Here is a 25,167-nt window from a genome sequence, read left to right on the forward strand (position 1 = left end):
AAGATTTATAATTCATCTATTGCTCAGGAAGAAAAAGGCTCTAAGGAAACCCGCATTGGGCTACAATGTTGTTGTTGAATAAACTCTAAATCTCGTCCATAAAGGGAGCGGAGATTTTGCAATTATTAAATTGTAAATATATTGATGGGTTATAAATTTGTGTGACAATTTCTATCTGTTTTTAATATTCTCCGTGTTCTCTTCATTAAACAATCTGAGCTTATCATTTTAATAAATGAAAATGATTGTTTACAATATTTTCCTCCTCTATGCTTTATAAACCATTTATGCTAGTATGATGAAGCTCTCTCGAATAGTTCTACGCACGGCTGCGAAGGTCGCTAGTCCAAAAAAGTAAGATCTTTTCATTGTTTTTATATCACAGATAGGCGTACTGGCAACTGAGCCACTTGATGGTAAGTGGTCACCACTGCCCATAGACGCTGGTACTGGAAATATTAATCATTCCTTGTATCAGCAATGCACCATCAACCCCGACAACCTCCAACCAAGCAAGGAACAAACAACAACCAAGTCCTAGAATTTGAATTAATCCTTTGTGCCTGTAGTTACACTGGCTCACTCACCCTTCAAATCGGAACACAACAAAACTAAGTATTACTATTTGGCAGTGGAATATACCTGTGTCATCTACACAGCCGGGCTTGTACAAAGCTCTTTCACCAAGTAATTTGTGTCTTCCAATATAAACATTCTATGTAGATCCTTATTCTACCCATGGGAGACAGAGGATAGCTAGTGTTCTACAAAATTTAGAAATTATAGATACTATAACTATTATATTCTTTGTATGGGACAGATACATTATTTTAATATATAAAAATATTAAATAAATGAATGGAATATATCATACTTACAGTGTTTTCTTTATAAACATTTCTACCCTTTTTAAAAGCAAGAGAGTATTTATTTAGAATTTGTATTCTTATGGTAATTTTATTGAGTTTAATGTTTACCTAGTTCGATAATTTCACAATGCAGGTAACATTGTCTTGCCCACTTGTTTATCTTAACGGGACTACATGAGCTAAATGCAAGTTTTATAATGCAAAAAAGTATATGATTGAATGAAAAAATATATGATAATCTTCAGGATACATGCTAGTTGTTTGTTATTTTGAAAACATTATGTAATTAATTTGGTACGATAGAAAAAAATCACAAAGTAACCTCTAAAAAAATCTTTTAACAAATAATAACTATACTTATATACATTCAATAATTCTGGTTTTTTGTCAGATTATTCTACAAGCAATATACTACTTTACCCCTGTGTCACTTTTTTAGTAATATCAATAGATTTTTTTAAAATCAGATATTCTTATTTTCGATCAAAATTCGACAGTTAATTTTGAATTTATAATATAGGTATATACAAATTAAGCTAGACGTATATCTTAATAGTGATTATAATACATTACGAAATTTTATATATTCTCTTTTTACAAGCTTTTATTTTACTTGCAATGTTTTTACTGCAAGTATGTACGGGTGAAATCATGGAACTCAATTTAGAAGCAGATATCTTTAACCGATTGAGCTGAAATTTAGTATACACGGTCAGATGACATTGCATGGTTAACTATGTGGCATCAATCTAAATCCAATAGGACGGATATAGTTTTTAATGAATTCCTACAATATGGGTATCGTATGAAAGGATTTACTGAGAATAAGAATGCGTGTTTAATAACTAAAAAGTAAAAAATAAATTAATAGTAAAAAACTTTTTTTAAATATTTTAATTAATATAGATGACAAGCAAGAGTCTTGAATTCTTATATCTTATAAATCTAAAAAAAAAAACCAATAAGACTAAAAGCATTGAAAGATCGAATGTTACTAACATCTCGAAATCATCGTACACTCGGCACTACGTTGAAAGGTTCTGCATCGTTGGTTGTCACTAGCATTAGACATTCATTTATTATTAAAACACATACAAAGCGCACGTCGTATACAACCTTTTTCTATTTCATTCCTAAATTAAACAACCGAAATTTGTAGTAAATGTAAACGAGGATACATAAAAAATGTATGTTAAACTTTTACACTGAACTATTTGAAAACATCGAGTCTACCGATCGCGTGTTATTGTTTGGCATTCGGTTCGATTCACGTGTTTTTGTTGTAATAAATTATGACGGTGCAAACATTTTATTTGAATTCGAATTAATAAGAGATGGAGTGTTGGAAAACTGACCACTATTTTTGTTCGTGTTATTTCATACATTTTACTTACTTGAACGTCGGTTTTAGTTTTATAAATATTATGTACTTAATATGTCTTTGTCATAGAATTATTAATATATAGTTAGAAGAAGAAAACGTATTATTTATAAAGATAAATATATTAGAGCATGAACTGCCATGAACATTTTAAAACCATTTCATACTTTTGAAACTACAGTCGAATCACTCAGTAACGTTTTTCCTTTAAAATCAATAAATTAAATTTATAATAAACTCCTTGATTCGTAATTTATATATAATTTATTAGAAAATTAATTAATCGATCAAAATTAGAATTTAATTCCGCGTATGATATACATGTTCTTCAATTTTAGAAAGTAAAGCTTAAGAAATGTATAAAAACATTTTAGGAAGTATTTTATTCTGATGAAGAGACGCGTACACTATTTTCATTGTATTCGCAGTATAATGGTCTTACAAAAAACCGTCTGTGATGCGCGTCACATTCGCAACGGAAGTGAACGTGACAGTATCACACGTAATGGAGTTGCAAACTTAATTTAGATATAAATATTTACATTAAATAAAATTTCAAACAATTTCAAAATAAATTTATTCTTCTATTTATATTATAAAACTTACGCTTAAAACAATTTTACAGGGTAGAGTATATATAAATATTTCACAGTAATAAATAAATAAGGTGTCATTTTTTTGTAATGCTCAACTAACAAAATTACTAAAACAACAATCATTAATTATTATTTTGAAGAAGGTTTTGGTATATAATATTAATTGTAAAGACGCTTCATAATTTTACCCATTTCGGACAATGCCCGAAACTATAGAACTTTAAACCACCCCAAAAATAGATTTTACAAGCATGCCAAAGCATTTTTTTTTTATTGTAGCCTTAATAATGATAACAAAAAATATTAAAAAACGAACATAACATAAAAGGTTATAGTAATTTTTAAATGACATTAGGTAAGATGTACTTGTTTTAAACATATTGTAACACAAGGTTACTCTAGGCAGGTTCAGATATGAGGAAGCTAGTTCGACCCAAAGATGCCAGGACAACTAAGCTTCCTCCAATCGAACGTGAACCACTCCGCCTGAGCGCAGAACCTTTTGCTGCAGTCCATGGCGGAGTGGCAGATAGACCTGGCGGTGGCCTGCGAGCCCTACTTCATCCCTCCCCTGGCTCACTGGCTGGGGGACACGGATGAAACTGTGGCGGCCTCACGAGGAGCGGAACAGGTCCCACTCTCACTCATCGAGAGGGGCTCGGCTCGAGAGTGGTAGGGTGGGGGGAGTACGTGATCGTACAGGCCGAGATGAAGTATCTGGGCCTGATCCTGGACGGAAGATGGAGCTGAACATCATGTCGTTTCAACAACACCGCCGCCGCCCTAGGCCGCCTCCTACCTAACGTGGGAGGGCCGGGGTCACTATGCCGGCGTCTCTATACCGGCGTAGTGAGATCCATGGCGCTGTACGGTGCCCCGATTTGGGTGAATGCCCTCACCGCCGACAATCGGGCCCTCTTGCGGAAGCCGCAGAGGGTCATAGCGGTGAGTGGTATAAGAGGGTACCGTACGGTGTCGTGGACTGCGGCGACACTTCTCGCGGGCGACCCGCCCTGGGAACTCCAGGCGGAGGTGCTCGCGGAAGTGTACCGGTTCCGGGCGGAAGCGAGGAACCGCGGCGACCGTACCTGCACGGGATAGCGCGGCGGGAGGAGTCACCCTCCTGCCACGAGTGCGGTGCGCCAGCCACGACGTACCACACCCTGTTCGAGTGTACTGCGTGGGGGCCCCAGAGGCACACCCTGGCGGCGACTATGGGCGGAGACCTCTCGCTGCCGAGCGTTATCAACGCCATGCTCGGTAGCAAGATGTGCTGGTCGGAGATGCACTCCTTCTGCGAAAGTGTCATGTCGCAGAAGGAAGCCGCGGAGCGGGGACGGGAAAAGAATGCCGCCGCTGACTCGCTCCGCACAAGACAACCGGGGAGGAGAAAAAGGCGCTATGCGCACCTTCTCCCCCCGCCTCAATAGGCGTCGCAGGGACTAGAGGAGCTCCCAGTACCCCGGGAACCACCCCTAGTGGGTATTCCGTTGACCGGGGCGCACTCGGCGGCCTGAACATCGGCGAGCCCCATATACCTCCGCCACCATATACCCCACTACCCTATTTCCCATATACCCCACTTCCATCATGTGCGGGAAACACGTAACGCGTTTTTCCAGCGAGAAAAAAAAAAGGCAGGTTCAGATATAACGCTGTAATATATCTGTTGCAATGCTTTTCGTTTTGCGAGAAAAGTTTGCATTGTAAATTGTAAGGATGACAACATATCTCATAGTGTCCTGTTGATGAACAGATTTACGCACATCAACATCTTTAACAAATCCGTTTAAACAGTAATTGTAACACAATAAAAAATCGCAAACATACATACATGTATCTAAATACATAAAAACAATTATTTATGTATTGACAAAAAGTTAGTATTTTACCATATTGAAAATAATGAACAAAATTTCGTTCGTCAATGCACATAATACGTAACGTATATAAGTTACATAAAGCGAAAATTCGAAAAAAATACTATTTCTAGGACTATCTATTTATTGCATGGAATTCGTTATTTTTAATATAATAATACGTGTATGTACATAATCGAAGCATATTTTAACATCCATAAATAATATTAGATAAATAAATCTTTCTGATCAGCTTTTGTGCGTTACGTACAAAGAAATACCTGATGTATTTCTTTGAACGTAACTCACTCGAGAAACGGGAAATGAAACGTGGGTCAAATAAATTACATTTTTCAGCAACTTTTGTTGCGAGGCCTTTGCAGATTCACTACTTATTATTAAAGGTACTTATTTTAATTTATTTCTATCTTTATTTATATTTATAACACGCATGAAAGCAGTGGAACAGAATCAGACATTGTCACTTAGACTATTGACATAAAAAACTTTTTACAAATGACATATTCTAGTAATAAATACAAACAATTTACAAAATGCGCTCTAATGTAATACAGATTGTTTTTTCAAATAAAAGAATGAAATTAGAATAATAATTAATACCTATAACATCGAATTGTGTATCTTTCAAGATTTAGTCAACGCGATCGACATCGGTTAAAGCAGGCAAAATGAGATATTTATTTAAAATAGCAAAGCGCACAGACTTGTCCGTATCTCTGATGTATTTTTCTATTTTATAATAATATAAAAAGTATATGTATATGATAAATTGACATGCCGACATTTTGTTTCGAGGAAAAACACAATCGTTATATCAGGATTAATTTCACTCTAAATAATATTAAAACCAACAAGGAAAACAAAGAAATCTTTAAAGATTTTTTAAAAAAATTATACTTATGTTTTCAATTTTATGAAGTTGATTCGAAACGAAATTAATTTGAAATGTTAAATGAATTACTCGAGTGGGTCCCGAAATTTGGGAAGTTACCCGACAGTAATTATATTTTGTTATTTATGACTGTTGCGTCAATCATTATAAAACGTAAAACGAATTCAACTGTAATACTACTAATCAAATTAGGATTTTGTAAGACCTTTCTTCAATAATATATGTAAGGACTAAGTACAAATACATTTCTTTATTAGATTATAGTTAGGTAGAGGGTCAAAAGAGCCACGTGATGATAATTAGTCACCATCCTTCATAAACATTGGCGACGTAAAAAAAATTAATTATTCCTTACATCGCATATGCGCCACCAATTTTGAAAACTTAGACATTAAGAATGATACCAACGGCATGCCCAAAACAACCACCAAGCAAATATACTATGCCTTACTAAACACGTTACTAACAAACTCGAGGCTACGATAAAAAAGTCTGCTAAAAACTGACGTATGAAATAGTTACTGTGTAGCAATTTGAAGTTTGTATGAGCTGATGTGATTAAAGCGCACAATATTTTTTGTTACTTTTTTTTCACGTGATGGAAAGTGATTACCACATGCCCATGGACATATGCAACACCGAGGGGCTTGCAGGTGCGTTGTCGGTCTTTAAGAAATGTATATGTTCTTTTTTTGAAGGTTCCCAAGTCATATCGGTTCGGAAAAACCGGTAAGCTTGTACCACAGAATGGTTGTGCAAGTCAGAAAATGCCTTAAACATTACGCTGTTGTGGATTTCCTGTGGTTGGCAGCGCATTGATACTGTAAGGAACCACACTCCGTGCTGTGTGATGTTTCAAGGCTAGGTTAAACAGTGATTTCAATTGAATGGTGATTGTTTTCATTAAAAATATTCTTTTTGCTTTCATGCAGTAAAAGTTATAGCATCCCTTGATTGGACAATCACGTAAAAACTTCCATTTTCTACCAGACCAGACCAGACCTGAGGACGTGAGGTGAAAAGAACTTAATCCATTCTACCGATTGAAATATGTAATCAATTTTTTTTTGGGTAGGTACCACCCACCATACTGGATACTGCTGTTGTGTTCTAGTTTAAATGGTGAGTGAGCCAGTGTAACTACAGGCACAAGGCATATAACATCTTAGTTCCCAATATTGGTGGGGCATTAGCGATGTAAGGAATGGTTAATATTTCTTATAGCGGCCTTGTCTATGGCGTTTTAGGGATCGGTCGTCAGATGTAAGGTTTATAAAAGTAATGTCCTTTCATCGGGATATAGCTTGTTTTATCGAATTAGATTCAGTGGTGTGGCCATGATAAAGCAACAGGCAGACAGACAGAGTTACTTTCGCATTTATAATAATAGTATAGATATTCAAAAATGGTTAAAAGAAGACATAAAAAATGTGTTTATTATGATAATAAATTTAAAAGTCTGATGACAAATATTAAAAAAATACTATAGAAAGTCGTGACAAACAAAATAGGTATGGTTGATGCAGGTTGAGGCTTTGTGCGAGCCCGTCTGGGTAGGTACCACCCACTGTTACACTATACATCAGATATTCTGCCACCAAACAGCAATACTTGGTATTGTTGTACATTGAAGGGTGAGTGAGCTAGTGTTACTTCAGCCTCAAGGGACATAACATCTTAGTTCTGAAGGTTAGTGGCGTATTGGCAAAGTCAGGGATGGGTAATATTTCTAACAGCGCCAATGTCTATGGGTGGTGATGACCACTTAACATCAGGTGGCCCAATTGTCGGTCCGCCTACCTATTCCAAAAATATAGGTAGCTTTAATATACTCGGTTATTCCGTAGCTTACTTAGAGTCAATAAATCCCTGAAGTCGACCCTGCAAAAACCATAAACAGCCAAGAGTTTTATATAACCAATTTATGGAACGTTGTAGAAGTTTCAATCACTATTTTCTTTTAGATATCATCTCTTGAGCGAGATTTATGGAAACTATTTGAACCCTTGCCAATCCATTAAAATACAAAAAGATATTAATCTTAGAATCCTCAAAAACCTTTGTCAGTGTTCGGAATAAAGAAAATATTCGAAAATTGATACGATTTGTATATGTACGTATAGATTTTAATCGAAATTATAAAATAGAGATATGAGTTCATCTTTGTCCATAGTCGTAGTAGAGTAGAGTAGAGTTACTAACAGAAAAATATGTTTTCATACGTATATTATAAGTACTACTTACGTTCAATGCATGCAAGTTAAAAGGACTACTTCGTTAATATACTCATAATAATGATCGAACTTCACATCAAGTTAATTTGACTGTAAATTATCATTTAGCACACCTTCTGGTCGCAATTTGAAGTGTAATGAGATTTGAGGCCATGTATTTATCAATTTCTTTATTTGAACATAACTTTTAAATGCCTGAACCGATTCAGGTGTATGGTGTATCGTTAGAATCCTTACACTATTTTTTTTTTTTTTAGTTGTTAAAGTTTTTGTTTTGCTATCTTAAAATCCTTACTTTTCAAATGTTTTTAAGATTCAAGAAAATGTTTTGCATAGTTTTGGATCAATATATTTATTTCATTGCTACTAAATTAATGTAGATTAAGTCTAAAAAATATTTTAAATTGTGAATATAAAGCCTCCTTGGTTATGAGCGCAGTAGGCGATGTCTTCATGTGCTTGGGATTCTCGATATAGTGCACAAGTGTGTGCGCAAATAGAGGTGTACTATTTATTCCCTCATTCTTATAACACATGACATTAATTATTTCTGACGGGAAATAGTTCGGCTAAGCTTTCCGAGAAGCTGGAGTGTAGGTTTATATTTAATTTTATTCTAAGGTGTATGGAAATATTTCAACAAATAAGATGTTTGTTTTAAAACAAATTGTTAGTCGGTGAGCGTTCAGAAAATTCACACGTGTTCGGTGCAATATCAAACAATGAGTGCACTATAACAACGCCCTTGCAACTATTTTTCGACATTTCATTTTTCTAGAAACAAAGATTTAACTTTTATTGCTTTATGCAAGAATACGTATTTATACTAATAAAATATTATTTCATTTAAGTTTAACAATATGATGCTGCAACTTGCTATAAAAAATTTTTTTTTATAATATATATAAGATTGTCAATGACGTTTCAATTGAATAGATAATATTCATTCTATTATTTACTTAGTGATGAAATATACATAAATATATTTATTTATTTAGTCATTCGAATATTCAATAAAAGTAACAATAGCTATAATACATAACACTTAGAATAGAATATTAATTTATAATACATATCGTGTATAATATTTATCGTATATTTGTCTGTAGAAATTGACACAACTTCTAACTTCCTCCAAAATACATTCCGATACGGACTATAAACTACATGGAAATCGAGAAAACTAATCGCAAGTAAGAAAAGTCAATTAATTCTCCCGACCCGATGTTTTGGTATCGTTTTCAAATGAAAATAATAAACATTGACAAATTTAACATTTGTTTGAACTTAAAAATATATGTGAATATTATTACGCGCATCTTGAGGGTACAACCAGCCTGTGCGCCGAGCCGACAATTTTTAAAAATAAAGTTTTAGTCAATGTTTTAAAAAAGGAAAAACATAACTTTGAAAAAATATGTACCCATTTTTATGTTACATTATTTTTATTATTTTGAATTGTGGCTTTTATTTCTGCCAATAGGGCATAGATTAATTCGCCCAGTGTTACGTTATATATTTGTTACAATTTTATATGATATAAAAACCTTTCATTGTCATTTCTTTTTATTTTTTTATTTCCTACATAACATTGAGGACTTGCTTCGCCTGGAACCAATCCTGGGTGTAGAATCAGGTCACGCATATCATAAAAAATGTGAAATTTCAATTTTTAAAAAGTATAATTGATTGTAATTCATCTCGCAAAATTTACCTAAACAAACTAACTGACAAACATTGCAAAGTACATTAGTATCTTTGGCACGTTTAATACATATATATATTACCAACCATCATCATAAAGACCGCTGCGTAAACGTTACAATGCAATAGAATAACCCGCAAACGTCCAACATATTCATGAGATTGCAAACTAAACATTCCAGACGGTCGAAACGACCATATTTAGTTTGCATCTATTACGTAACATGACCATTCAATTGTGATCATTTTAGGATTAATAATTCTGTATAACACCATATCGTCTATTCTAATAGGGGTTAATAAAATATTTTATACAGTTTCTGTATATTTATATAGCGGAATATTATTATGCATTTATTCATGTTAATATTTGTAGGATCGGTACTAATTCCTACAGTATATTATTTATATTTACATAGTATATTGCATACGTACCTAAAATATGTAGTTTTAAGAATTCCTACAATTTTTATACCAATTTAATTACATTTTTATACCTTGCTCTTCTTTTAAAGTAACTTCTAACGTAATATTAAATTTTGATCATTACATTAACAATAACAGCCTGTAAATTTCCCACAGCTGGGCTAAGGCCTCCACTCCCTTTGAGGAGAAGGTATGGAGCATATTCCACACGGCGGCTCCAATGCGATTAAGATGCACGCGTTCTAACCACTGGGCCATCTCGGCACTACAAATTTTGATCATTAAAAATAGGCAAATGTAGTTCCAATAAATCACTGAAATAAGTTAAATAATAAATAATATAATCAATCAAAGTATTCTATTTTCTACATATGTTACTAGTTTTTACTCAGTAGGTACTTTGCTCACGTGAATTCCGGGATAAAAATAAACATTGTCACTCTCTGATCCGTTCGGCCGATTCGGAGTCAAAGAGTGATAAATTGGTATTTCTTTCGTATAGTATCAACAGAGATTACTGTCTCGTTGATCAAGACATTAGGAGGCTTTATAGTTTACATATCCCGAAGACCCTGGTGGGCTCAGTAAATTAATTAATTATTCTGGCGAAAAAAAAAACATATCTGATAATAATAATATAACGGAATAGCCTGGAGTTTAAGACCAAAGGACGTCATAACATTGGTTAATTTTTTTTTTTTCTCATTCAGTTCTAGTTAACTTTCGTTAACTAAAACAAAACTAAAAAAAATTGAATTAGGATTTTATTTTATTTAAAATAAGTAGGCAAACCAAATTCCCCATCACATGGTAAGTGATTATGGTGGTACGCCCATAGACAATTATGTGCGCTATCTGCCTGTTGTTTCACTGGCTTATTCGGCCTTCCAACCAGATTATTACAACACTAAGTATTTCTGTTTTGCATTAGTATACATGATCAGTGGGTGGTGCTTAGCAGACGAGCTTGCAAGAAGCCCTACCACCCAGTTAAATGTTAAATTTTACATTATAAAAGAAAATGTTTTAAAATCATTGAATACGGATAGTTGTGGTTTCATTGTAAAAACTCTAAAAAGTGAAAAGCTATTTCAGACTACTTGAAATATTCTCATAGTTTTTATTCTTAGTTTTGACCGTTCCGAGTTTTTTAATTAGTTAAATTTAAAAATGGAGCGCGCATTCAACTGTCGCTATGATAAAATCATTATAATATATGACATAAATCTTTTACGTGACTGTGTATATTTTCGACTAACAAAATACTTTACAAACTAACGACTTAGGTAGGTTACGCCGCAGATATTGAAATTATATTTATTCTGCAGAAAAGAACCCTCAGACTATTTATAAATTTAGCTGTATGACATAATTACGTGAAAAAATTTAAAGAACTAGGAGGTATTGACAGTCAGACAGACTTCACTCCATAGTTATAATAATATACAGTTAATACTGTGAAATGTACAAAAATATTCCGTAAAAGCTGATAATTCTTAATCCCTGCTTTCTGCGATCGGAGAACGTTTTTGGGCAATGGCATACATCATCATTTTATAGAATAAAGTAAAGTCGTTTACCGCTGTCTGTCGCTATCTGATCTTTAAAATTACACAACGGATTTTGATGCGATTTTTTTCAATAGATAGATTAATTAAAGAGGAAGGTTTATATGTATAATACATGCACAATATATCAGAGAACGCTGATAATTTTAGAGGTTCCTAAAGTGATGTCGTAAATAAACAATGTTTTTTGCGCTTACATTGCAAACGCTGGTTGAACTCTACGAGATAGATCAAAATAATTTACCACAGTATTGTATACCTTAAAAAGGTCTTCAAAAAAGTCCTCGATGGTATGCCTATGACTATCTCTTAGGAATAACCTACAATAACCATTTTTATCCTTTACTTTTTACGAGAAATAATTACTTATTTTCGAAGCGACTTTAAGCAATACAGAATTAATCCTTATCCAATTGAAATCAATATGGCATTTTACAGTATGTAATTTTTTATGAATATTTTCGAAGATATTACATATTTAAAATGAAGGGACATAGCGGTTAGTATCGTCTAATGACAATAAATCACCACTGGTCCCAGAGGCCTACTTCTTCGAATAGTTATAATTTTTAAGGCATTTTTTGCTTCATGCAACTACTCTTTTGAATTAGCTTTACTTAAACTGTACTGACCAATCTGTTGGCCTTAGGGTTATATTTACCTGGATTGAACCTGTGATCTGTTGAAGCTACTTTGGTTCGGAGTATAGAACACGTTATTTTATAGTATAACAATATCATAATATTATTCGAATGACAGATAAAATTCTATATTAATATCACACAAGGGTTTTAATAAAATTGATAATAAACTGTAAGAATTAATTCTTGGCTCTCTTCTCTTTTAAAAAACCCACGCTACTGCGTATAAATTTGTCTTGTGAGTTTTATAAAATCATTTTTTTCAAAGTTTACGTTACGACGGGTTTTAATGTGAAGTTTTAGTCCCAGCTCAAAAAAATGATACGGGTCTGTCATAAATATATGTTATAACTTTGAACTAGCTATAACGGTCGTAGTGAAAGTTAGAAAAATATATAAGTGCTTTTTCAGCACCACATTTATGTCCTGTAAACACCTGATGCACCATTAGTTATATATGACTTGTTCAGAGGAATTCTTTGGGTTAAAATTAGCAGCCGGGACTGCTGAATTTCACCTTCGGGCATCACGTCACGTCCTAATAACATCCACACAATCTCGATATCCAGAAATTCACTATAGCACGATTTTAAGGTATTTTCTTCCGCGCGCAATCACTCTGTGGAACCAGCTTTCGCCGGTTGTTTTTCAAAACTGATACGACTGAAATCTTCAAGAAAAGCGCCTACTCATTCTATAAAGGCCGGCAACGCTCTTGCAAGCTCCCGGTGTAGCGGATGTCCATGAGCGGTGTTAGTCATTTTCCACCAGGTGAGAATCCAGTTTGTTCGACACCATTAAAAAAGAAATTAAGAAGTCCAAGTGAAGAAATATGAGGAATTTGCATCGCCAATGGGCCGTCATCCTCTTGGACTAAAATGTTAGGTCTCCTATACTTATAACTACACTGGCTCACGTACCTTTGAAACCAGGAAACAATATTAGTAAGTATTACTGCTTGCCCTACCATTTAGAAAAATTACTTCATAACGGATACATAAAGATCTCTTTCAAGTCTCAAGATATTTTGCCTTTTATATATAAAATAACATGTTTATAATATATATGTATGTATGTAGAATAACAATTAAAATTTACATTTATGAAAATATCATACACTATTTATAAGGTATATTCATTGATTGGTGCTAACCCAAATGCAAACGTGATACAAATAATACTTGATATCTTAACGTTTAGACTTATCTGACTGTACATACTAAGCCAGAGTTTATCAATCTATGTACTGTTAATTCCAGTTGTCACAATTTGTTACCAAAATTCGCCACGACCGGAGAGTAATAAAACAGGATCAACACCTTTATGTTCTTTCATAAGAGTGTAATATTGGAAACTTTTTCGTTTCAGCTGTTGTTGAGAATTTCCTCACATGAATTCAGACCTAATAATAACTTGATTATAACTGGATTTGAACTGAGGACTTTGGGATCTATAGCTATACAGCTACAAGACAAGCAAGGCGCTATAATATTGTATTTTTTTTTTAATTGACAACATTATTACTTTTTTTACAATATGACGTAAAAACGTAGTCAAAAAAATTAATCAGGTTCTTAATTTGGTTATATTTTTTTATATATTTGTCCTCATAACTCCAGCATTTATAAACCTATCTTTATATACATACATAATGAAAAATACAGGACGATTTTTTTATGGGATCGAAATTTATTCTAAATTAATTTTCTCAGAGTACTATTTGAAGCCTTTTTTTTTAAATATTTATATTTTTGTTCACATTTATAATATACAATTCTGTATAATTTTTATTAGCTGTAAGGTCTCGAAAAAGTTATTCCTAAGAGGATTAGAGTGTTGTCGAGATTACTAGTTAGAATATTATAGTGTTACTTATGTTTGATATAGGAATACTTTAGATAACGTCTAAAATATTCGTAGAATATAATATCAATAGTTTTCCTCAACTTATTGAACTATTTTATGTTTATGGTAAAATTTCGACCACTGAGCGATTCTAGGCTATAGTCATAGTTACATCATAGTTACATACATAAAAAAGTAAAGACAGTTCAGTACAAAGTTCTAGGTATGAAAAGAAAAAAAGAAATATTTTACTGACATGCAAGGATGTGTATTATGAAATACAAACATACACATATTTCTGAACAGGTCTTTCATAATTCTTTAAAATTTTCTTTAATTCTAGTTATTCAAACTGCTATTAACTCTTTCCAAGGATCAATTCAAAATGGTAATTACAATAAGAGGCAGGAAAGTTATTCGCAGGTAAAGTCTCCTATCTCCATAGACGTGACTATCCATTGATAACAACTAAAGTTACAATACGATTAACTCAAGACTAAGATTATGAACGTTTTATAAATGTGAACTAATAATTATTATAGAACGCATTTTATGAAGAAAAATGTAATGTATTGCATTTTAAACCTGAAGATAAAATTATATCGGTACTCAAATTAAAATTTCATAACGATTCTTTAGATTCGTTGTGATTTGAAATTCGAGGAAACAAAAGTGTGTCACGATACAGAGACATAAAATAAATATAATTAAATTTCAATACAATTTTTTTTTATTAACTAGACATAATGTGATTATTTATTTTGACATATGTAAGAGAATTATGCAAAGACCTTGTTTATTAGTATTTTTTTTATATTTCTATCCAGTAATCGATATTCTACTTCTACAAAAAAACTGACTGAATGACAAACAACACGCGACCTAAACTAGTGGGTTGTACAAATAAGCACTACTAAATGCACGTACCAAAGATTTATCGAATATTCATCCTATACGGATGATGATAAAAGGGATTTAATTAGGGATGAGAAAATTGGACATACCTAACTTATTTTTGAAGTAAATAGTATAGAAATTGGCGTGGGACGGGAGAAGGGTTAAGTAGTGAGGGAAGTTGGTAGTTTGAAAGAAATATAACCTATAGGTTATTTTGTTCAATGATCACGCAAACACCGAACCGTTCTTAATAAAACTTTGCATAGAAGATCGACTTGGTATAAGTAAATATTTTATCTTATTTATTATAAGGCAAGTTCCGGAAAACGCTACCGAATCTTTGAGCTAAAACTAGGAATTTATAATATAAAGATGTATATTATTATTTATTATTTATATTGTAACAGACCTATGTCACTAATCCACTGAACTGACTGAATGTCTGACTGAAAATCAAATATTTAAAATATAAGCTTTACTTTGAAATATAAATCCTAAATTTCAAAAAATACATTTATTATTAAAGATCTTATATACGGATATAATAACGTCCCAGCGGTATACGTAAATTTAAACCGAAAATGTCCGTGAAAATAAAAATGTTGGGTCAACCACATGTAAACACCACTCGGAGCGTATTATTTATTTACTTTGTTAATATAATAATTAATTTCGTGCTCAGCGATAAAGATTAATATAGTGAGGAAACCGGTATGTGTCGAATATTTGTTAACCGAATTGGAGTGGCGGACCGCTAAACCCCAGCCGTGGGCTTTTTGTTATTTTACTCTCAGGCTCAACTTAAACCAATCCTGATCATCCCTATCCTAGTATATCAAAGTAAACTCTATCTGAGACGACTAACTTGCTCCTAATTCAATTTAAAAGAATGTTTAATTCAAGTAGACTTCTAAAATAACTTTTGAAACAACTGCTACGACACATTACAAATCTGTCGTAGCATCTCTACGTGAAGCTACTACTGGTTCGGAATGTGGATTCTACACAGAAAATCCGGCACGAAACTCATTAGCTGCACTTTTGAAGTGACTGAACTTTTTCAACCGAAACTTCTTTCCACAATTAATACTAAATAATACTTTTGATAAAGATTAAAGTAAGGTTTATTTATGTTCAATATATTTACTCGTTCGAGCATCAATAGCGCAATGGTTCACGAGCCGCCTAGCGATGTAAAATGTCGCAGGATCGATCCTGACCCCTTGGACTAGTGTTGTCACCACTCTTAACACAAGTGATATGCTTGAAAGGAGGGGTAAATATAACTATTAGTAATTATTTAATAAATTTTAATGCATTGCTACTCGTATGTAGTCGTTAATAGAACAATAGGTTCCTGGATATCCAGCTTCAAATTACACGCTTACTAAGGAGTCGAAAAAATATTCACTAAGAATCCGGTCAAAGGCAGTTTAGACCGGGAATGAGTTGGAATTGTATCATTTCCATATATTAATATACAGTAAATTACCAATATTCTGTTTAATATCTATATTGAAGGTATCTAAAATGGCCGGTCAATTTATTATTACCAAAATCGTTTAACAATGTGCCCATTTTTTATTTTAAAAAGAAAATATAACATTTTGTCTATGGTACATGACCTACCTTTCCAAATATATACTGTTTTACATAATTTAAGACAATTCAATATTCGGGAACGTAACTTATCGTCAACATATCACTCCCAATTTGTACATATATCTAACATAAAACTTCGGCGAAATATACAGGGTTATTGGTAATTCGACGTATCCCGTTAGGAGGTGATAAGGGTGACTATTTGCGATAATTTTAACCTCCATATGCGTGATGCAAAAGTGATTTTTTTTTGAGTTATCGCGTTTTTTAGATTTTTTCAAAATAAGTCAAAAATGCAACTTCAAAAATCTATTTTAAAAAAGTATCAATTAAAATCTATTATTTTCTTCTGATTTATAAAAACGATTAAACACTGGATATTTAAAAAATAATTATCGGTCCAAATTTAAAAATGCGAGACGGAAAACGATATTATTTCAATATATTTTTAATTTTTTTCATCAAATATGCCTGAAAAACAAAAAATAATCATTATTAAATTTGTTCTGCAGATTATTTTAAAAACATAATCGTTTACTTAGCTTTCCGAAAATGTATAAAAACTAGGAATTTATTTCAAAGCAACCGAAATAAAATGATCAGAAAGGACGCTGGTGGAAATTCGTATTCGAACATGACCGAATTCGTACTAAAGGTCGCTCTTTAAAATTCCCACAAAATTGATTTAAAATAATAACCAATGAAAAAAACTTACTTATTTACTTAACTTACTTACTTAATACAAATTTAAAATAAAATTTAGATACATAAACAGTTCAGTTACAATTAAGATATTTTGTATTATCATTTTAATCCTGTGCACGTTATTTACTAAGAGGATGCTGAAAGAAGAGTTGAATTTGATCCTCGGTTGAATTTCTTTGGCAAGTTCATATTACATGAAAATATAATATATTTGTAATAATTGAATTATACTGAACCGCTCTTTTGCGATTAGGCTGCCTTTTGTAAGATGTGTATATTTTTAGGGTAATTTGAGTCTTGCTGTGCAATGCGGTTTATTCTTAATTTATGTCTATAGTATTTAAAGTCATTTCCAAATTACGTCACATACCTAACATATATTTGGTGGATGAGTAGCCACCGAGTTTATAAACGATTCATCTCAATAGAATCAGCATTCTGAACGGTGGTAACTTTCATGGTGCGGTAACTCTTAATCGTATTTAATTTTCCAAAGGTTGGGCTTGTAAGACCTTATTTCAATATTGTATATATTTAATAATGATTCAAAATTAAAAATATTTTTTAATCAAAGCTTATAAAAGAGCGTTATAATCGTCATGTTAAATGTAAAGCTACCACCCGTTCGGAAAGAAGATTTACCGAGAAGAACCGACAAACATGAAAAATATTTTTAATATAATTTACGAAATAATATAATAATAAATAATACGGCTAATGTCGATTTTCAATGAATTACTAGTATTTCTATTTTCTCCAACGATTTTGTATCAACGTATTGTATTCGTAAAACGATATTCCAAGAGATCAGAATGAAATAGAAGTTATAGATAAAATTAACACACTTGGCTAATAAAATATGTGATCATTGTAAATATTAAAAACAAAATGTTTATTTTTAATGATTACATAATTTTCTACGGATCTTTTTTGTGAAAATTGAAATAGTTTAATACTCTGATTGGTGAACATTTTAGAAGGAAATGACGCAATATCATATTATATAGATTCGAAATTTAATATTTCAGTTTGGGCATTATAACTGATTCGAATAAACGGATGATGAGTGGAGTAATATATTACTATGTTTTTATTTTAATTATAAATCTAATCTGATTATTAAAAAAAAAACATATTAGAAAAAATCGCTTTGACTCGCATATATCATAATTAAATATAAGTAATATTTATTTTATTATTTTTAAATTCTGATTTTTGTGATAATTTTAAATCGTGGAAAAATCATTTATATTTAAGTGGTTATCATAATTCGAAATTGATAATAATAGAAGATTCAAATTCTTTAATAATAAACCGTTTTTATGCCTTTGTAAAGAATTTGCACAGTATAATAATTTTAGATGTTTTTTAAACGTTTTTTTCGAAAAACTTATTACGTTTCAATGTCCTTAAATGTTAACGTAACCTTAATTCTTTTGCAAATCATGATTTTTTTTCAAATTACATAAAATATATAATATGTACTTTGAATTTAAAAATATATACATAAAGAGTTTTATGTCGTTTTATGATTAAACTTACATAAAAACGTGAAATTGTATTAAGTTAGTATAGATTATAATTAATTTATACTCAAATCAGACTTACCTTACAATTCAGGGAAGAAACGAACTTAAAGAATCTTCATAACTGGCTCCGAAGTTTTCGAAATGGTAACCTCACTGTTACGCGCGGGAAAATCGCACACAACTGATGCAAAGCGCGCGAAAACACCACTACTTACGTCAAATTCTCACCAATCAGGAGCGAGCTACGCCGTCTAACTCTTCCCACCAATCCCGTTAAAGATAGACCACTTAAAAACTTTAATAGGTTAATCATGTCTACTTTTAGTGTTCTAGCAATATACAGCAATTGTTACAATTTTATTTATCACAAATTGTGTTTGTTTTTTGATAAGCTTAAATGTTTCGAGAGATTTCGAGCGAGTGGGTTTTTATGATGTATTAAGTGGACGGTCAGGGTCATAGACAAATTCTGCGTTCGTAATATATTTGTTAAAAAGGATTTTATGAGATAATAAGTAATATTAAAAATCGATTGAGTTGTCAATATATTTACTAATTTGATTGATTTATCAGTAAATAACTAGTTTAAAAATGCGTTCGAAATCCATAGATTAATTATAATAATTTACTTCAGTTTTTCATTTGTAAAGCTCTATGCGAGCGTTAACCTGTGATACATATCTAATATAAAATAACATTATTATTTGAATAAATTTAGTAAATTAATATTATAATTATTATTATAAATAGACCAATTTTCACCTTTCCAATATTTCTAAAAAAAATTATACTTGTTGATTTTAAAAAACGAATATAAAATACTATAATTCTAAAACATTTCGGATTCCTATCAATACTTTGTAAAGGAGATTTAAAACTAATCGTAGACGCGGAATAACATTGAATCAGAATTTAAGTTTGATCAACTTTGTCTTTACTTAAAACAATGGTTTATCGAACGATTAGAAATGATATCATCTACCTACATAAATATTAAAATATAAAGAAAAATAAAAGAGGTTATAATTTTGTGTGACATTTAGTTTTTTTTTTTTAATTGTGTTAATTTATATTTTGCAATCGTATGAAATATTAATAATCTTTTCTAAATTACATTATATAAATACACAAAAAGATAACACTAATGCTTTTTAGCATGGGATTGAAAATATATTTTTTTCATCGGTTTTTTTATCCAAAATATCTCAGTATCACCTCAAAGCCTGGAAGTTTCATTTGTGTACACTTCCGTATCGAAAGAACGTAAACCCATTTGTCCTGCACCTGAACTCTTTCCGGTCGTGTTGGATTTACCGTCCCATCGGATTACGAGAGCGAGGGAACAGCACGCAAACATACGTGTTTGCGGACACAATTCTGCACTATATATGTATAATATATCCTGCCTAGTTGACTAGTCTTCCTTGAGATCGGTTTCCGTGGCTGAAGTTGGTCAGGATGACGTCATCACCAATCTGAAAAAATATTATCAGTTTTATGTTTTAGGACTTTTTTATTATTAAATAATAATTAAATATTTTTTCATTTATTTATAAAAATTAAACATAGTTTTGAAACATCCAAGTAAACATAAAAGTGTGATGGCTTAATACAGTATAGACAAAATATAATTCGTGTGAGGTACCCTTAGTCTATTTTTGTATCTTTGATAACGTGTATTCAAAATTTATAACGATCGGATGAGTTATTGAGACGTGATACCGTAACAAAAAACAGTATATATATATATATATATATATATATATATACATATATATTGACTATTGTAGAATGGTGGCAAAAATAGAGGCGGATATGGGTATATACGGCCTTTTTGATTTTTCGTTAATCAAAGCCAATTCGATCATACAGACTATCCTATTCATCCTAGAGAGTTATGATAAAGTAATACCTACAGAAAAAAAAACACAAATAATACATTTGCGCTATTTTGGCAAGTAAGACCTGTTTTCCCTAAGTAGGAATATTAAAACAAATTTAATTACTATGTAAAATTGCTTCATATAGTAAACTAATGTTAAACGAATTAAAAGCTTTGAGTTCTGCAGTACGATTCTGTAATAATTCACTTCGTATCTCACTCGTGAAATGTTGACAATTGATTTACATTGATACGCTGATTTTGATGTACTGTCTATGTTATAATTATTATAGTCAATGTTCACACTCATTTTCTACGGTGACATTCGAGTTTCTTGGTACAGAATAACTCTACTGCCGCATCTCACGACGATGATATAAAAATTTTAGTTTTTTTAGGTTTTTTTGGGTTGCGTTATACTTGTTGCTTTTTCTGAAAATCAACATTAATGATAAATAAATTCAAAATGGCTTCAGAAATTTTTATTTTAGAGTTGAGAAATTTATACATACTTACATATAATGAAATATGTACTTAGGAGGAAGTCTCGTTTAGAAATTTATTTATTCATAAAGTTTAGATTCAGATTACTTAACTGATTCTTGTAATACATCATGTTATATCTACTTGTGATATTATCTAATATCTACATTAAAACTAACTATTAAATTTAAAGTTATATTAATTTAAAAGTGTTCATGTTGATTCCTCGTAAAAGTACAAATTTAAAGGAAATATAATTTGAACATGATTGAAATGAAAGCTGATTCTTTCAAGAGGTCTTATAAACTATTCTGTATATAAAGTCTTCCGTACACTTGCATCGTGGCGGACACTGGCTAAACTGTAAATACACTAAATGTTCGTCGACTTTGCGTATTGAATTTTGTAATATAGAACAGGATTAAATTGATTTGTTAAATGAATAATTTGATCAGATTATTGAAATGACTTATAATTTGAATGTATATCTCCCATGCTTAATTGAACATTTAATTAAAAGCCTAACCTTTTTATTGATTGACATAATTCAACCAGCCGCTTGAATAATGTTCAGCCAATACATCCTTCTTTCATAGAAAAGGTAAATTGCTTTACATTATCGTATAGCGCATAAAAAAATTATAATAGATAATAGAATTATAATTTTTTTTAACCGCAGTCATAGTAATGGGTCACCTGTTAGTAAATGGTAATAATCACTAAGTACCTACCTTGTAACATTGTAGGAAATATAACTATGAAAATATCTAAATCTAAATAATCTTTTTTCAAATTGATTTTTATGTGTACTTTTTCATCTTCGTGATAAAAAAAATGCATAACATAGACGCCACGCGTACCTACACTAACGAGAAACTATTTGAGAAGTACTTTGATGAAGTTTGAAGTAATATTGCTGTTGATCATTTGATTATATAAGTAGGGTGTAAAAGTTATATGTCAATCGTATTGGAATATTCTGGGCTCTTGGTGATGATGTCGTCTGAACCGATTACGGCGACGGCGGCCAATCTTAAGGAAGACCAACCAACAACGCAGGACATATTACAGTACACAAGTGTATCTTCAAACACAGGTACACTCTCCACTCCCTTATTTTCATAATCCGATGGGACGGCAAATCTGACACGACCGGATAGAGTTCAGATACAGGGCCAACAGATTCACGAACCGAGACATCGAATGTATACACTTCCAACTTTAGACTCCGAGCTGTTACTGACAGAATAACCCAATAACGTTGGTAAACCGAGGCAGTCAGGCAAATAAAGATTTTTGGCTTCTTAATGACAAAACAAACAAATCAAGACATATTGTAGAGCACAAGTGCACTCTCTATTATCTGGCTCTCATAATCAGAAGGGTTGGCCCTCCCTTGGAAAGAGAGTAGGCGGAGCAATGGATTTCCCTGCTTTCTTGAGCACGGGATACACTGCCAAGTTCTGACCTCCGGGCCGCTACTGGTAATTTCGTGACAGAAAAACTGAATAACTTGTTAATGAACCCAGGCCTTCGGAATCTGTGAGCTTATAAGGTGATCATTAAATCAATGGGAAAATAAACAAGACTAATATTGCGATTTGTAAATAAAGAATTGGTGATATTTAAACCAAGTGATGACAATTATATCAAAGTATATACGATAACCAATGATCGCTTTGGATAAGAGATAATATTTTGTTCAAATATTTATTAATACATTGTACGCAACGTCAACCGAAAAATATGTGACGCGCTCTAGGCAAATAACAGTAATGACCCCATGAAAACAAAATTTTCATGAAGAATGTTAAATATAAATAAAGGTATCCAATTAAAGGCTTACTCAGAAAACTGGTAAATTCTTCCTGAAGCAAGGCCTATGATATATTGATTATGTTATTTTGTAATAAATTTATGCAATATTTGTTTAACTTTGCCAGTTAATAAATTTAAATGTTCATTAATTAATAAATAAATGTTTTTTTTTTTTACATTTGCTTTATTTGAGTTATAAATCGTCACATAAAAAAAAATCAATTGTTTATTTTATTACGTTTTTTATAATACAGATTTTTTATTTTAAGTTGTTTTGCTATTAAGTTATTATCTTGCTTAACCACTAATTACACTATATACTTACTAACTATTATTACAGAGTTTTTCGACAAAGTTTTGTTAGTGAACAAAGCCTGCTGGCGTACTGTCAAATATAATTGGGACTAATCAAAGACAATAAGATTTAAACATAGACAATTTTATTAATGCTTCCTCAATTATATATTTCTAACACAGGCATATTATTGTTTACGAATTTTCATAGTAAATAAATATAATGTGACAAAAAAGCACATTAAAAAGTATAAATGCAATCTACAATTTTATTTTTATCGATAATAGATCACATTTGTTATCTGCAGCTTCGCTTACAAAATATGGAGAAATTAATGCAGAGGTTTCGAGATTGATCTGGAGTTGATTGTTAAGTTTGATGTTATTTTTGGCCAACTTTGTGTTTGAAAAATATTAAAAAGTTCTTAGTATCATCATCAGTAAAACATGGTAATAGCTTCAAGTTCCGCTTTCTGCATCTACTCGGGTTCTGATTCCCGACTCCCGCCATTTCCTTCAGATTTTCGGTACATCTGGCTGGAGGGCGCCGGCGATCCGGGATATCCTCTCTAGGGCTCGTTTGCCACAACGGGTTGCAGTCGTAACAATGAATTGATATTATTATTTTTATCTTAAAAAATAACGGTTAGGTATGAATTATTTTTTTCCTTTTTAACCGAACCTTTTAACCTTTTTTAAAAAAGGAGCTTACCGATTCGATTGTATTTTTTTATTTTATTTTTTTATATTTGTTACCTCTGAACTCCGTCATTAATTAAACGATTTGGAAAATTATTTTTTTGTTTCCGATTTTAACACTTCTGTTTGGGCCAATTTAAATTTGAAGTAAAAAAACGTAAATCTAGTTACTTACATATAGTTACAATATTTCAAAAAATAACAAAAATCTAACAATTTACGTATTAAAACAAGCAACTATTTAAAACTACATCGACACATTTTCGAAATAAAATCATTCCGATCCGACCAGCAAGCAAGTGTTCTTTTACTCAAGAAATATCTACGAATTGTAACAACAAGTAAGCTAGGGACCAGTACCGCTACAATAGCATTGCCGGGCTGAGTAAACTCTAAAATCTCCACCTCCAATAAGAAAAACAATATTTCCTAAATTATTCAACCTTCAATACCAGGTTCCTATATTTAAGATTTAAAAAAAAAACATAGGTAAGTAATATTGCCATTTATTTATAAGAAGAAAATTTATTAATTTCTATTAAACGCGAAATAATTTTATCAAATAAACATAATATACCTATTACCTGTATTTTAAGAGAACAAGAAGTAAACTGTTATTGAAGAGAAAAAAATCTACTAGTAGAAAAAACCATCAGATGTGAAAGGTGGAAATTGATTTGTGTTTGACGTTAGGAGGATATGGTTTGAAACCTAAATCTTCAGTTGAGTTTCAGGTTTCCTAATAACTAGGCCATTTCATTTCTCATTCGTTGAAATCTAGAATGTACAGGACGCGTCAGCCTCTGTAAGCGCTTTACATGAAATGCTTTTTAGAAAGGTATCCGTTTCTATAATAAAATTCCGCAGATATTTTTAACTTCGCTTCATAAATTCAAATCATTTGTAAAAAATACATTAGTAAAGAAGGCATATTTTTCAATACAAGATAATATAGATAATAAAAAAGCGTGGAACTAATACTTGTTGACTTCCACGCAGGATGTATTATATACATATAGGTTTAATTGTATTTAACTAACATAGCTTAGTATTTTTAAATGATGAAAATAGTAACTACCGAGTTCCTTTGCGCTTCACTTAGTAAATAAAGTAGTTTGTTAAATGACGATTCAAAAGTGCTTGTACAAGCCTAGTTGAATAAAGTATATTTTGATTTTTTTGATAATCCTTACGATTTTTAATAAAGAGGTGAAAATTTAAG

The 25,167-nt window shown here is 31.7% G+C and overlaps 1 protein-coding gene across 2 annotated transcripts in view; it reads right to left on the reverse strand.

Annotated features, from left to right (window-relative positions):
- The window catches only part of LOC113401678 (tachykinins), a 65,402-nt gene extending 46,406 nt beyond the window's left edge, over positions 1 to 18,996 (reverse strand). For both annotated transcript variants that reach the window (XM_026641683.2, XM_026641682.2), the window contains exon 1: positions 18,849 to 18,996. The gene's annotated coding sequence lies outside the window, so the exon portion shown is untranslated. The remainder of the gene's footprint in view (positions 1 to 18,848) is intronic.
- Positions 18,997 to 25,167: the final 6,171 nt, after the last annotated feature.

Source organism: Vanessa tameamea, chromosome 20 (genome assembly GCF_037043105.1).
Source record: "Vanessa tameamea isolate UH-Manoa-2023 chromosome 20, ilVanTame1 primary haplotype, whole genome shotgun sequence".
Taxonomy (NCBI): domain Eukaryota; kingdom Metazoa; phylum Arthropoda; class Insecta; order Lepidoptera; family Nymphalidae; genus Vanessa; species Vanessa tameamea.